The sequence below is a fragment of the Eurosta solidaginis genome, chromosome 1 (assembly GCF_040869045.1).
Source record: "Eurosta solidaginis isolate ZX-2024a chromosome 1, ASM4086904v1, whole genome shotgun sequence".
Lineage (NCBI taxonomy): Eukaryota > Metazoa > Arthropoda > Insecta > Diptera > Tephritidae > Eurosta > Eurosta solidaginis.
This window is the reverse complement of record NC_090319.1, coordinates 377,318,227-377,335,213: the sequence shown is the minus strand read 5'-3', so window position 1 is coordinate 377,335,213 and position 16,987 is coordinate 377,318,227. Positions and strand designations below refer to the sequence as shown.

Sequence of the window (16,987 nt, the reverse complement as noted above, 5' to 3'; positions counted from 1 at the left end):
ATAACGTATCCCGCATTACAACATAGATGGTGCTGGTAGTTGCGCAGTCAGTAACGAGATTTGCGAGCACCGATGGAATTCAAATCTTCATCTTCCAATCGCTCAAATACTGTTGCCGGTAGTAATACCAGAGCACCTTTATTCATTCTCATAGATTGAACTAAACAACGAAGAAAGGCAAGGAAAATTATATATCAACATTTTGCTTCACTTTATAGTCCGTAACTTTATTTAGTTAGATGAAACGGCGACTATACATTGAACTTATGTCAAACGGAGTACCTATGCGTAGAGAGCTTTGGCTTATAACCGCCATTTTTTCCGTCTACCAGTAAAGGAAATTTTGTCAGCTATCTTTTTGTCAGGGTTGGTTGACCTTAACATCAAATGAGTACAAGACATTAGCATATTCATGGTTTAATTATACAAGGTTACCCATGTAGCGTTATGTCACCCTGTACTTTTAACAATCCAAACTCCCACATTTCTCCTACAAATTTGAAGTTTTACTTCTTTTTAAAATCCTTTGTGAATATTATAGAAAATTTGGATATAGAATTGAAAATTTTAGTTTTCCGAGAAAAATTGTTGATTGGGTACACTTTTTTGTTTTTGATACTTTCTTTTGTTAACATTCGTTTAAAAAAAAATAGTAAATGTGCGGAAAATCTCTTGTAAGAAACAATTTAAAAGCTTTTTTTACAAATGTTTTTAATTTAGCCGTGTATTAATTTTGTAGATACCATCTATATTTGCAGCGGCTACTTCTGCATTGCATATAATGAATTATGAGGGTATACTCTGCGACTTATGGCCCTATTTTCATAGTACTACCGGAAGTTGGATTATGCCTACATGTTTTGAAATATTTCCAAGTTCGTGTCCCAATAACCTAAGATATCTTCTCGAAAATGTTGAAATCGTTATTAACTTTTAAGAAAGATGCTTCCTGCTCTGCTCTGAATAAGGGTCTGAAGCGAAATGCTACAGAACTTTAAATGTAGAAGCTTCCAAGGTTTGGTATTCGCTGAAATTTTGGCAGTCATTGTTAGGGGTAAGTTTCTGGGTACATTGCGTGGTATTACGAAGACATACTTCGGTAAACACTAGTAAAACGGAACGAGGAAATACGAAGTTCCTGCATTAAGGTTATCCTCAATTCATGGCTTACAGCTGATCCTGTCTGATAGGGTTACTGTAAATACGCAGGCAGGAGTTTTGCTGGCCAGTTGTTGTCTTTTTCATCTAAGACGACCGCCCCCCGAGAAATCAAGTATTTGGCTTCAAGAAGTGTGTGTCTCATGAGAATGGTCTATTCTCTTCGCAATGGCATCCCATTTTGTATGTATGAATCACATTGTCTCCTTAGCTTTGTTAGGCAGAGAGGACTTGCTTTCTGTGCAATCACTATGGGAGCGGAGCTATCTCGAACAGCATCTTCTCACTGAATTTTTTCTTTTCCCTCTGGATCTTTCCTTATCACTATTGTGGGTATTGAATTTCTGTCAGAGGGTAGAGTATGGCTATATCTGTCCACTTGTACGTCGTGTAGGCAGCCTGCCTGAATTTCTTCGCTAGAGTTTGTTTGATCTGAACCCGTAGTCTATAACTTTCATCATTGTTTTCAAAACAGAAAATGTGGAGCTAATTTTTACGAAAGACTCATCCAAGAGTGGTATCTTTTTGCCTGTATTATTTATGAAAACGACTTTTTCTCATCTCCTTACCCTTGAAATTTACAAATATTTCTGTAGGAATCATGGAAATATACCGGCTACTACTGCTTCGTATTTACGAGTATATCGCGCAAAGACCGTTTATTATTTGCCCTTTGCTTGTGAAGAGGCTGGAACTGTAACCAATTTTTTATCTCTGATTTCTTGGAGTCTTGGGATATGTTTCACAAGAAATACAAATCTTACAATTCAAGTAAATTTGTTCTGAAAATTTTTTATTTCTTTTGCGGAACGGTCCCCTTATCGTCTGATATATTGACGGTCGCTGCCAGTAAAGCCTTAAAGCACTTTTCACTTTTTTCCGAGATGCTTTCATCTTTTCGATCGGGTTGCCGTCTTCTGCTGTTGTTATTGTCGGATATCTCTGGTTTACTGAAGTTTTTGACTTTTTTTTTGGTGTTCAATTTGTATGGCCGAGCAGTCCACTCATATGGCCAGCATAATCAAAACAGTATGAGTTTTCAATTTTTGTTTGTTTTATATTTGTAAGAAAATTTTTGTCGTATCCAATCTTCAAAATCACAATATGTTCAATTCTTGTTTGCAATTACGTATGTTTGTATTTTTGTCCAATTTAATTTGTTTATATTTTTCCAATCTTCAAGATCACAATATGTTTCAATTTTTGTTTGTAATTAAGTTTTTTCTATTTTTGTCCAATTTACTTTGTTTATATTTTTCATATATATAATATCTCTTTTAATTATCCATGTAGCTTCATGCAAAGACTGGGAAGTTGAAATAGGTTTTGTATTCATGTGTCATGTTGCTGTGTCTAAATTTTTGTTTCGCTTTCCACTTTTCTCAATATCTCCGATATTTAGTTATTTCTCATAAATCTAAATTTTTTCTTTGTATGATTTACGTTGTAACATAGATTTAAGTTTAGTAATTTTAGGCTATATAGTCACATGTTAATTTAATTTTTGTTCAAATAAGTATAATGCATGTGTATGTTCCCATATATATAGCAGCTCATGTTTGTGATTCCAAATATATCATTTTATTTGTTAAATACTCCAGCTGGTGTCATTATTTATGTCGATTATTGATTTTTATAAAATATTTAATGTATTTATTCTAAATATTGTATTGAATTTTTAGTATAACTAATCACGTAATTAATTTTCATTTTCTATCATGTTAACTTCGTTAGTCATCCCATAATTTTCATTTTACAGTTTTGTAGCTCCGTTATATGTTATATCATGAACTTATGGTAATTTTATCGCTCTGTATCTCCATTATATCATACGATTATGATAGTGGCTTTAAAGTAAATTTGATTTTAATATTTCACGTAATTACAACATTTTTTATTCATAAACGAAAGTTTATTTAAATATCTAAAACACAATTATTTTAAGTTACACAATACATATTTTCTTAATGCGACAATACAACATCAAACGAATATGTAATAATTACGGGGACATTTCTACAAACACGATGTTGCCTCTGCGACGATATATTTGAGAGTGGAGTTTTTAGCTTCGAGATCTGGTCTATTGGATTCTTCCATCTGTGAGAGTCCTGATATTATTTCTAGTAAGATATTCCGCGGCCACCGTGGTGTGATGGTAGCGTGCTCCGCCTATCACACCGTATGCCCTGGGTTCAACTCCCGGGCAAAGCAACATCAAAATTTTAAAAATAAGATTTTTCAATTAGAAGAAAATTTTTCTAAGCGGGGTCGCCCCTCGGCAGTGTCTGGCAAGCGCTCCGATTGTATTTCTGCCATGAAAAGCTCTCAGTGAAAACTCATCTGCCTTGCAGATGCCGTTCGGAGTCGGCATAAAACATGTAGGTCCCGTCCGGCCAATTTGTAGGGAAAAATCAAGAGGAGCACGACGCAAATTGGAAGAGAAGCTCGGCCTTAGATCTCTTCGGAGGTTATCGCGCCTTACATTTATTTTTTTTTATTTTTTAAGATATTCCGCGGCCGCCGTGATGTGGTGTAGTGTGCTTCACCTAGACGCCGAAGATCGGGGATTGGAGTCCCGGGGCAGGCAGTATCAAAAATTTAGAATGGTTTTTCAATTATAAAAAAGTTTTTCTAAGCGATTTCCCTCCCCCTCCCGCTTGCAATATGGCAATATGTTCGTGTAGAAACATGAGTTGTTCCATTGCTGCGTTACAGTGGAGTATAATGGTAAGTACTCCAGTGGCCCACATGAGCCAACAATTTTTGCAGGGTTGGAGTCGACGTAAAACACGAAGGTCCCGTCCCGCTAATTTATAGGATATATTAAAAAGAGCACGAAACAAATTGGAAGAGAAGCTCAGCTTAAATCCCTTCGATGGTATTTCACCCCTTGTATTATTTATGGTAATAGTCTAGTTGAGGGGTCGACTGCTAATACGCTACCAAAAATATAAAGAGAGGTGTCAAACGACGCGTCTGGACATCAGTATTAATAATCCGAAGGCGGAAAAAAAAAATTTTAACGCGTTCAAAAGATATTAACGAAAAACCGAAAAAAGACCCGCGGGTACCTCCGAAACCGGGGGTCGGATCCATAGTATTTTTGCGCAGAACACCTTTCTGCGTTGGCGGCCTTCGGCCGCGATTATAAAAAATTAACCCTGGGCTACGCCATGCCAAGTCCGGGTGTGTGGTATAACCATGGCTACCGCCACGGTGATGCACAACTTCGCCAACTTCAACTGCAAATATCTCAGACAGAGATAAAATTTTTCTTTTCCGCCTTCGGATTATTGTTCTGATTAATACGCGTCTTTTGACACCTCTCTCGATGTTTTTGGTAGCGTATTTGCAGTCGACCCCTCAACTAGACTATTACCTTATTTATTTATTAATATATTCTTAGCTTGGTTTATACTTCTGAATTTTTTTTATAATCGTTTTACATTCTATTAAACTGCTTCTGTTTTTCATTGGCTAAGATATAAAAACCCGGTTCTAATTTGTATTTTGACAATTTTTGTTTTGCTCAAAAATTCTTCCAATTATTTTAGATTGCATTTTTCATCCACAACAGATGTCGCAAGCGCAATCAGAAAACCGATGTCACTCACCAAAAGCGAATGTCCGATGATAACGAACGATGAATGAACGAGTGAGCGACAACCGAATGCCAGCAAATTTTTAACTCACTTTTGTAATGAATTTCGTGTTAAGCGCACGTCGGTACGGCGGTTACGCGTAAATTTTTTTCGAAACTACTAACAATTTGTGCTAATATAAAGTGGACAAATTTTGGAAAATATTAAAATTGTCTGTGAAAAATTTTAAAATAAAAAGTGCCATTTGCAGCGACTTGCAAAGCAAATTGTTATTTCATTGATAATAAAATTGAAGAAAAATAGAGTGAGTGATTTTATGTGAATGCGAATGGGAAGAGGAATAGTGGAAAGAGTAGAAAAATATATAATAAATGAGAAGAAGTGGCAAATGCAGCAACAAAGCAAGAGTATGAGTTGCCGAAGAGAAGAAATTTAAAAATTCATTTACGAAAGTGAATCGTTTAAGTTGTTTTTGTTTTCATTTTTTTCATTAATTAATTGAAACGATTAAATGTTTCGCAAGTGTTAAAATAAATAAAATAAGTGTGGCATATAGCATAAAATATGCAATAAATAATTGAAATAATAATAAGAGAAAGAAAACGTTAAGTGTACAACAAGAATGGCATAAATATGTTTTCTATCTAATATGAATGTCAATAAGAAATAAAACAGCAATAAAAAAATGGTATGCGCCTATTGAGGTCATTCATAGCGAAAAGAGGCGTTAAAAGTAGTCGTGCATATAATAAAGAGGAAAGTGTAGACATGTACTTATGTGTGTTCGACTGCAGCAGCAAAAGCATAATTAAGCTATAAACAGCTGCTATGCGCTAGTAATTAGTGCTAAAAAATTGAAAAAGTCCCCTACCCGTTTAGCAAGCGTTCCTAATATAAACGCATACATAACGGTCGCTTCATTACGCCCCGCAGTGGACAGGTGTGCTATTTAATACGTATTCGCGCAGATACATACATATAACCTTCATATTTCATCTCAGTCGGAGTGGTATTGTTGTTGTGTAGCAAATTCAAAAATAGTAATAAGAAATAGGTAGTAACCTTGCATACAAAATCAAATAAAACTTACAGGTTTAACTAAGAGAAAAAATTGCAAAAATTCAAAGGCATACGATACCAATTCGTATCGGTATTTCCGAAAAAAATGCATTTGTGCCTTTAGTTATGAAGCACACCCTGCAACCCTTACCAAAAAACTGAACACCCTAGTAGCAGCAGCCAAATTCATTCTATAAAGTGTGCAGCAAGTAATAGCTCAACTAAAAATAAATGAACACTAACTAAAACGGTATTTCGTGTAAAGTACAATTAGCGCTGTCAAAGCGTAAAATTGTGTACAAGAAAAAAAAAAAAAGCTACATCAAAGAAATAACGAAGCTGCATCGTCTTCGGTATTACACCAAAGTTAAAAAAGCGTAAAAGTGTGAAAATCCAAAGAGTCGTCGATATTATATACCAAAATTAGCGGCTAAATAACTCTGGAGGGAGTGAGTGAACATAGAAACAGCCGTTAGGCAGCCACAAACATTTTTAGGTGTGTGTGCTCCACTCACCTACTTTCGCGGGTGTTGTTGCTGCCATTGTCGTATGGACTAGTAGAGTGCCACCCTCAACTCTCACCGTATTCATAGAAAAACGTTACCAACAACCCAATCTTAAAAAAAATAAGCAAAGCTTTCCAAACACAGTGTGTGCCTAGTGTTGTTGTCGTCGCGTGTTGTCTTACATGACTCTCCGTGTTTTATCATAATCGGTGTATTATTTCGTCGGATCGGCTCTCGCGTTACGTTTCGTTAACTCTCGCGCCTCTTTCACAACAATTTTCTCGTCTGTTCGGTGCTGGGGGAGGAAAGTAACCAAATAATATTTAATTAAATCAAATAAGCTGCAGCTAAATCGTTTATGCTCATCATTTAATTCATTTTGCTCTAAATGTAAAGAATAATCAAATTGTTCAAGTTATAAAAGCATCAGTAGTGTTAAAATTAATGAAATTAATACGTTAATACTACATTTTTACTGAAGCATATTGGTAATTCAGCTGTAAACTCCGAATTCTCCAAGAAATTCGAATTCAAAAATCTTTCATCGCATTTGAAGAAAATTAGTAAGCAAATGAGATACATTACGTTCGAACATCACGAATGCAACGATACAACTGTCTAAATTTTTACATTTTCTTTTGGCAAATTTCCAAACAAAATAAATAAAATACAAAACAATGTCAACATTTTGTTGTTATTTTATTTGTAAATATAAGTGTGATATGTTGTAAATTTCTTGAATTTTTTCACACGTTTGGACACAGTTTTATTGTGATATAAAAAAGAGTGGAAATACCTAAAACGAAAAAAAAAATTTTGTGAGAATCGTTTTCGTATTGATTCCTTTCCAATCCAAATATGTTTTTTATTGATCGCCGATGATAAATATATGTATTTTGTGATGTACATAGTAACGCGTTCATATATCGTATTCGTGTAAATCCGCCCGTGCAACACCACCAGCGACACCCGCCCTATACATTTATAAACTGGTTTAACGATGTCTTCTTTTAGAATATGAAGCGTTCGACGGTTGATTCAAAACAAATATTGCGTAAACAGGTGAGTAGTGATTGGCTAATGTTTAGATATCAATCAGATTAAATAGTTTAGCAATTTAGATATCCATATAAAACAGCTGATCCAACTAACCCATTGGAAATGGTCAAAGGTGCCATTCCATAATGCCTTAGCCATAGCCATAAATAAAAAAAATAACCATTTAGCTTTGGTTTTTCTCCAAATCCATTAACCCATAAATATTGTGAGTTGGCAGATTTATTACTTTTATACTCAGCTGAGCAAAGCTCACAGAGTATATTAATTTTTTTCGCATAACGGTAATCCGTAACGGCATAAACTAATCGAGATACATATTGCCTTCTATATATCAAAATGATCTGGGCGAAAAAAGAAATTTATTTAGGCATGTCCGTCCGTCCGTCCGTAAACACGATAACTTGAGTAAATTTTGAGGTATCTTGATGAAATTTGGTACCTAGGTTCCTGGGCATTCATCTCAGATCGCTATTTAAAATGAAAGAAATAGGACTATAACCACGCCCACTTTTTCGATATCGAAAATTTCGAAAAACCGAAAAAGTGCGATAATTCATTACCATAGACGGATAAAGCGATGAAACTTGGTAAGTGGGTTGACCTTATGACGTAGAATAGAAAATTACTAAAATTTAAGACAATGGGCGTGGCACCGCCCATTTTGAAAAGAAGGTAATTTAAAAGTTTTGCAACCTGTAATTTGGCTGTCGTTGAAGATATCATAATGAAATTTGGCAGGAACGTTACTCATATTCCTATATGTGCGCTAAATAAAAATTAGCAAAATCGGATAACGAACACGCCCACTTTTAAAAAAAAATTTCAAAAGTAAAATTTTAACAAAAAATTGAATATATTTACAGTATATGAGTAAATTATGTCAACATTCAACTCCAGCAATGATATGGTGCAACAAAATACAAAAATGAAAGACAATTTAAAAATGGGCGTGGCTCCGCCCTTTTTCAATTTGGTTATGTTGAACTGGCTGGTCCATGAGGACCTCACATAGACTGATTGAGTCCGTAGTGTTACCAAAGTTTTTTTGTAACGACCAAACTGAAAAACCCTATCAAAAACCAGGACCTATGTTATAAAATAACTCCGTCCTATTGGCAAATACTAGGAGCTTCCTAGGACTTAAGCCACTTGCTGCTTCTCGATCTGACAGCTGTGTCACTCCTAATAGCTGGAGTATTAGCCTGGCAAGTTCAGGGCACGAGCACAGAACGTTCTCGATCGTTTCCTCCTCCAACCCGCACTTCCTACATCTGCTATCACTGACCAAGCCTATTTTAAAGGCATGTGACGCCAGAAGGTAGTGTCCAGTCAGATTACCCGTCATAAGTCTACAGTCCTCTCTTTTTAATGATAGAAGCAACTTTGTTAGTCTAAGGTTATAAGACCTACACATAATCTTCGACACTTTACAGCCCCGCGCTTGAGCCCACGCCTTTCCCGCTTGGTCAATCGTGTGCACCTCTCGCCTTCGCTTAATCTCGCCCAGTCTAATTAGGACGTCTACGGAGCAAGCTTCAAGGGAAGCGCCCTTTTTAGCTAGTTCGTCCGCTTTTTCATTCCCATCTATTCCCATATGCCATGGGACCAAATATAGATGTATGCTTCTCCCTGTCCCGATTCTCTCCAGAGACTGCTTACGCTCTAACACGCATTTAGATGCTATGCTATGCGAGATTATTGCCTTAATTGCTGCTTGACTGTCAATATAAAAGTTAACACGGTTGCAGCTTAAGCTATTCTCTTCCAGGATTTATACTGCTTTAGTTACGGATAATATTTCCGCTTGGAAAACGCCACAGTAATCCGGCAGCCTGTAGGATCTGCTTATTTCCGGATCAGCACAGTATACCGCAGACCCTAATCCTTCCACTACTTTGGAACCATCTGTGTACTATCGCCTCGTCGGCCATTTGCACACCTTTGGCCCACCCGTCCACCTCTATTGTGGCCTTAAGATCTCCCTCGAAGCGCAGATAGGGAATCAGGTAGTCTGTTCGTCTTCTGATTGATGTCGCTATACTACTATGGCCATATGGTTGGCGCTCAAGCTGCCCGAGGCACCGAGCCTGGTTGCGGTTGTAAATGCTATGTTCTTTGCTACCAGGTCTACAGTTGGAATTTGCAGAATGGCATACAGTGCAACCGTCGGGGTTGTTTTCAGGGCTCCCGTAATGCTAAGCATCGATAGTCTGTATACCTCTAATTTTTTGAGGTATGTTGTTTTTTGTGTGGCTTTCCACCAAACAAGAACTCCCTTTTTCATTTAATTTCTCTAGGATACATTTAATGCCAGGTCGAAAAATTTACCAATCCTTGTGAAATTTGGTAAGGGCATAGCTTCTATGCCGGTAAAAACGGGCGAAATCTGTTGAAGCCACGCCCAGTTTTTATACACAGTCGACCGCCTGTCCTTCCCCTTGGCCGTTAGCACGATAAGTGGAGGAAAAATCGATATATCTTTACTAAACTTAGTTCACGTACTTATTTGAACTCACTTTATCTTGGTATTAAAAATGGGCGAAATCCGACTATGACCACGACCACTTTTTCGATATCGAAAATTTCGAAAAATGAAAAAAATGCCATATATCTATACCAAATACGAAAATAGGGATGAAACATGGTGATTGGATTGGTTTTTTGACGCAAAATATAACTTTAGAAAAAACTTTGTAAAATGGGTGTGACACCTACCATATTAAGTATAAGAAAATGAAAAAGTTCTGCAGGGCGAAATCAAAAGCCCTTGCAATCATGGCAGGAATACTGTTCGTGGTATTACATATATAAATAAATTAGCGGTAACTACCCAACATATGATGTTCTGGGTCACCCTGGCCAACATTTTGGTGTATATCTCGAAAACGCCTTCACATATACAACTAAGGGCCACTCCCTTTTAAAACCCTCATTAATACCTTTAATTTGATACCCATATCGTACAAACACATTCTAGAGTCACCCCTGGTCCACCTTTATGGTGATATCTCCAAAAGGCGTCCACCTATAGAATTATGGCCCACTCCCCTTTAAAATACTCTTTAATATCTACCATTTGATACCCATGTCATACAAACACATTCCTGGGTTACCCTAGGTTCATTTTCCTACATGGTGATTTTCCCTTATTTTGTCTCCAAAGCTCTCAGCTGAGTATGTAATATTCGGTTACACCCGAAAAACTTGGCCTTCCTTACTTGTTTTTTTTTAATTAAATTTTCTTTTTTTTATGACATTTTCAAATATAAATAATTAAGGCACCGCTAAGGCGTTATGACTAAGACAACTTTACCAGAGTTTATAGAATGCCCCATGCATCTTACGTTAGTTGTTATGGCATATCTCCAACTAGAGCTTTAACTGCCCCCGTTGTCTCATTTGACGTTTTATTATTTCGGGTTAAAAAAACTATAAAATGGGGCCACGCGCACAGTTTCAGTATCTGTGCAGTTTTCCAGCCACAAAAAAAAATTTACATTTTCGAATTAATCACATACATTTTCATAGCAAAAACAAATTGTATCAATTATATGGTTGGCTCATCTCATCAGCTGATTTTATTTATTTCATTGCATGGCCGAAGGGATTGTCAAAAGGAGATGGCAAACTCAAAATGAAACCATCACATTTGCAACATTTTCTTACACATACAAAAACTGCTAAGTTTTATGTTTCCATTCCATATAATTCGCACCAACCCCAATACACAGATTTTGACAATTTGAACAGACATATTTTGTTGCTTTACAGATGAGCCAACCACATAATTTAACCATGATATTGTATCTAGATATTCTATTTTGGTATATTTTTTTATTTTACTCATATTTGGCCATAAAAAATTTACAAAAAACATCTGTCATACATTTTTCATTAATGCTGCTACTTCTAAATATTTTCCTATCAAACAATGTCATAACATATAGTATTTTGTAGGCTGCCTTACCTAAAACATTTATGACGGTTGAAGATTTAACTTAAACATGAATGGAGGCAGTAAAAAAAATGTAAAATTTTGTTTATTTATGTTTAAATGTTAAAGTTTCAATGTTATAAATTGAATGTTAGTAGTACGTTAACAACCTAGTGATGTGAATTGTGTAATGCTAACTAATGTGTTAATGTTTGTTTTGTTTTATGTCATATTTTATGACAAATATACAGTCTCCCTGATGAAGATGAAAAAATTTAATCGAAACGTGTAGGAGGAAAAGAGAAACCTTGGGGTTTGTCTTTATTTTATCGGCCGAAAAGCTCCAAATAATTACAATTGTAACCAAAAATTGGCCCAAAATAAATATACTAATCTTCTGTGTTTCGAGGTAAAACCTGTGCGATTTAACGTTAAATCCTTCAGATGCTTAAATCTTGAATAAAGCCCTAAGACCTAGTTTACATATACAGAGACTATCTTCATTTTCGTATTTAAGTCCTAATCGTTAATTTAATAACTAGATTTCCAATATAAATTGTTCCCTTAGATAATTGGTAATTATGAACACATTTAAGAGATTCCGATCTTTTTTCATAGAAAAAATACCACCTCTAGAGTGTAATCTATAATTAGAAGCACGAAATGAAAGAGAAACGTTAAAATTTGACAAATAATAATCTAGTTCCCAGGGATGGAACATATATACCGCATTGATTATCTATTGAGGATTTTTTGTAGATTAGTGCATATGTAAACGTGCCCTAAGTGGAGATATGCTATAATTCAATGGAAAGCAGCGCCAATAGCTATATCTTTCAATGGAATTTTAAATGGGTTACTTTCTTCAACCTCAATATCACAAAAATATTGCTTTTCAGTTTGTAATAACTTCACTGGTATGTAAACTAAAAAGGAAGTGAAGAAAGGTGACCTAATCTTGTATCTGTCAACAGTTGATAAACAAAATTGTTTGCATTATTAACTTTGTATGTAAATCTTTGAACAAAAAGAAACCAACAACCACTTGTGTGGTACTTGTGTGCATACACATGAAACCATTCATAGAGGAAGTTAAATACAAACTGAAAAAAAAAAAAATAATAATCCCTAAGGATTGTGACGTTAACGCCAGTGGCACCCATCATCTCGATGATATATGAAGTTTTGTTTTTTTCTTCTGACTCATCGAAATTTCACAAAATTAATCGAATGGAAAAAATATGCGGGAATAACCCGCACTGATTGAAGATAATCCGAAATTTAGTCATCAGAGCGCAACACTTGAAAGTAAAGGCGCAAAGAAATATTTTTGTAAACCTAAACTACCTGCACCAGATTAGAAGGTTTAATGGGCGAAAAGAAATAACAAACATTTCAGCAAAATATTCAAATGTTATACCTTTTTAGGAATATCTGTCTGTATATGTTTATGTTGTATGAGGCATGATTTTTTTTTGTTTCTCCAATGTTGTGCAAATGTGGCAGGTAAATTTGTAGTTGACGTTGAAAGCAAAACTATTATGTGCGTACTTTTGCTCAAACTGAAGAGTTCATTGAAAAGTCACAAAAGTTAATGGATTTAAAAACTTATGAGTGTCATTGATTTTAGTTTATTGAAAAGAGAATTGAATTGTTTAAAAATAGGAGGTCGAAAGGTTTATACGCTCAATTTGTAATCTGATTGAAATATTTATTTTAAGTTGGGTATTCAACAAAACTAGTTTTTATGAGTTTTTAAGCGGGGATTACCATTTTTGCTTTAAATGTATGAAAACATTTATTTGAAGCAATTTTTAATTTATAATTTATTTAATAATTTGGGAAAAATGTAAACAACGTCACATCAGGACGGACAAGGCGACAGCTGTTTCGATTATAACTTATAAATCACTTCAAAGCCTTTTCTCATGCAAATAGACAACATTGATTTTGTTGTAGTTCTATAAATAGAACAAAAACAACACCAAATTTTTCCAAAATTATTAAATAAAACACCAAGTTTCTTTGAAAACCGCCTTACCAACGCATAACTTTACCACATGATGTCATACGAAGTATGGACTATGAATAAAGAAAATATGCAAAGAAGGCAGTTGGGATAAGGTTTACAACAACTAAGGCATGACGTGGCTGAATGCGTTTATAACACTTCAACCATCGTAGGAGTGCTGGTTCAAATCCCACTCCCGGGAGAAAAGGCTTTGCAGAGATTTTCAAGGTATAATCGAAACAGCTGTCGCCTTGTCCGTCCTGATGACACGTTGTTTAAATTTTTCCCAAATTATTAAATAAACTATTTTTTTTACTTAGAGTTTTGTGTATCTATAAATGTATTAAATTTTAATTTTAAAATTTATGTCGGCCGAACCGGCCTTACCAATTTTTTATATACGGCCACCGTGGTGTGATGGTAGCGTGCTCCGCCTATCACACCGTATGCCCTGGGTTCAACTCCCGGGCAAAGCAACATCAAAATTTTAGAAATAAGATTTTTCAATTAGAAGAAAATTTTTCTAAGCGGGGTCGCCCCTCGGCAGTGTCTGGCAAGCGCTCCGATTGTATTTCTGCCATGAAAAGGTCTCAGTGAAAACTCATCTGTCTTGCAGATGCCGTTCGGAGTCGGCATAAAACATGTAGGTCCCGTCCGGCCAATTTGTAGGGAAAAATCAAGAGGAGCACGACGCAAATTGGAAGAGAAGCTCGGCCTTAGATCTCTTCGGAGGTTATCGCGCCTTAGATTTATTTTTTTTTTATTTTAACTTGAAAGTAGAAATTGAGGCACTATCAATCGTTACAAACTAATTTTGGCCATTTCAGTTCGTTAGCTTACTTCTCAAAGACGCATTTTAAAAGCGTGAGGACAAATCCGGAAAACATATTTAATGGATTTTAAAACTTTATTGCATATCAACTAAAACAAAACATCTGTGTGGAATGTAGGTATGTGTGGTATTGCTATCGCACAGTCCCCTCCCGCTAAAACACTTTTTTAGTGCATCCACAGCACTTTCAACGTACTATGATCTTTGCTCGCATGCTCCGGGCCCACTGATTTATGGTATATGTAAATGTACTATTACATTTTATTTTACCGTCGATTTCGCCGTCCACCTTCTAATTATCAATTTAAATTTATATATTTTCATTATAAAATTACATTTTTATACTCAGTTGAGCAGAGCTCACAGAGTATATTAACTTTGATTGCATAACGGTTGGTTGTACAGGTATAAAGGAATCGAGATAGATATAGACTTCCATATATCAAAATCATCAAATATATATCAAATTCGATTGAGCCATGTCCGTCCGTCCGTCCGTCCGTCTATCTGTCCGTTAACACGATAACTTGAGTAAATTTTGAGGTATCTTGATGAAATTTGGTATGTAGGTTCCTGGGCACTCATCTCAGATCGCTATTTAAAATGAACGATATCGGACAATAACCACGCCCACTTTTTCGATATCGAAAAAGTGCGATAATTCATTACCAAATAGCAATTAAGCGATGAAGCTTGGTAGGTGAGTTGAGCTTATGACGCAGAATAGAAAACTAGTAAAATTTTGGACAATGGGCGTGGCACCGCCCACTTTTAAATGAAGGTAATTTAGAAGTTTTGCAAGCTGTAATTTGGCAGTCGTTGAAGGTATCATGATGAAATTTGGCAGGAACGTTACCCTTATTACTTTATGTCTGCTTAATAAAAATTAGCAAAAACGGAGAACGACCACGCCCACTTTTTAAAAAAAATTTTTTTTTATTCAAATTTTAAAAGAAAAGGTAATATCTTTACAGCATATAAGTAAATTATGCCAACGTTCAACTACAGTAATGATATGGTGCAACAAAATACAAAAATAAAAGAAAATTTCAAAATGGGCGTGGCTCCGCCCTTTTTCATTTAATTTGTCTAGGATGCTTTTAATGCCATAAGTCGAACAAAAATTAACCAATCCTTGTGAAATTTGGAAGAGGCTTAGCTCCTAGGACGATAACTGTTTTCTGTGAAAAAGGGCGAAATCGGTTGAAGCCACGCCCAGTTTTTATACACAGTCGACCGTCTGTCCTTCAGCTCGGCCGTTAACACGATAACTTGAGCAAACATCGATATATCTTTACTAAACTCATTTCACGTACTTATCTGAACTCACTTTGTATTGGTGTAAAAAATGGCCGAAATCCGGCTATGACCACGCCCACTTTTTCGATATCGAAAATTACGAAAAATGCCATAATTATAAACCAAATACGAAAACAGGAATAAAACATGGTAATTGTATTGGTCTATTGACGCAAAATATAACTTTAGAAAAAAACTTGGTAAAATGGGTATGACACGTACCATATTAAGTAGAAGAAAATGAAAAAGTTTTGCAAGGCGAAATCAAAAGCCCTTGGAATCTTGGAAGGAATACTGTTCGTGGTATTACATATATAAATAAATTAGCGGTACCCGACAGATGATGTTCTGGATCACCCTGGTCCACATTTTGGTAGATATCTCGAAAACGCCTTCACATATACAACTAAGGGCCACTCCCCTTTAAAACCCTCATTAATACCTTTAATTGGATATCCATATCGTACAAACACATTCTAGAGTCACCCCTGGTCCACGTTTATGGCGATATCTCGAAAAAGCGTCCACATATAGAACTAAGGCCCACTCCTTTTTAAAATACTCATTAACACCTTTCATTTGATACCCATATCGTACAAACAAATTCTAGAGTCACCCCTGGTCCACCTTCATGTCGATATCTCGAAAAGGCGTCCACCTATAGAACTAAGGCCCACGCCTTTTTAAAATACTCATTAACACCTTTCATTTGATACCCATATCGTACAAAAAAATTCTAGAGTCACCCCTGGCGATATCTCGAAAAGGCATCCACCTATAGAACTAAGGCCCACTCCCTTTTAAAATACTCATTAACACCTTTCATTTGATACCCATATCGTATAAACAAATTCTAGAGTCACCCCTGGTCCACCTTTATGTCGATATCTCGAAAAGGCGTCCACCTATAGAAGTAAGGCCCACGCCCTTTTAAAATACTCATTAACACCTTTCATTTGATACCCATATCGTACAAACAAATTCTAGAGTCACCCCTGGTCCACCTTTATGGCGATATCTCGAAAAGGCGTCCACCTATAGAACTAAGGCCCACACCCTTTTAAAATACTAATTAACACCTTTCATTTGATACCCATATCGTACAAAAAAATTCTAGAGTCACCCCTGGCGATATCTCGAAAAGGCATCCACCTATAGAACTAAGGCCCACTCCCTTTTAAAATACTCATTAACACCTTTCATTTGATACCCATATCGTACAAACAAATTCTAGAGTCACCCCTGGCCCACCTTTATGGCGATATCTCGAAAGGGCATCCACCTATAGAACTAAGGATCACGCCCTTTTAAAATACTCATTAACACCTTTCATTTGATACCCATATCGTACACAAAAATTCTAGAGTCACCCCTGGCCCACCTTTATGTCGATATCTCGAAAAGGCGTCCACCTATAGAAGTAAGGCCCACGCCCTTTTAAAATACTCATTAACACCCTTCATTTGATACCCATATCGTACAAAAAAATTCTAGAGTCACCCCTGCCCACCTTTATGGCGATAT

General features: G+C 36.0%; 1 protein-coding gene across 3 annotated transcripts in view; it reads left to right on the top strand.

The window, feature by feature from the left end:
- Window positions 1–4,868: 4,868 nt before the first annotated feature.
- Window positions 4,869–16,987, top strand: part of sba (six-banded) — a 644,101-nt gene continuing 631,982 nt past the window's right edge. For all 3 annotated transcript variants that reach the window (XM_067763162.1, XM_067763165.1, XM_067763163.1), the window contains exon 1: window positions 4,869–7,390. The gene's annotated coding sequence lies outside the window, so the exon portion shown is untranslated. The remainder of the gene's footprint in view (window positions 7,391–16,987) is intronic.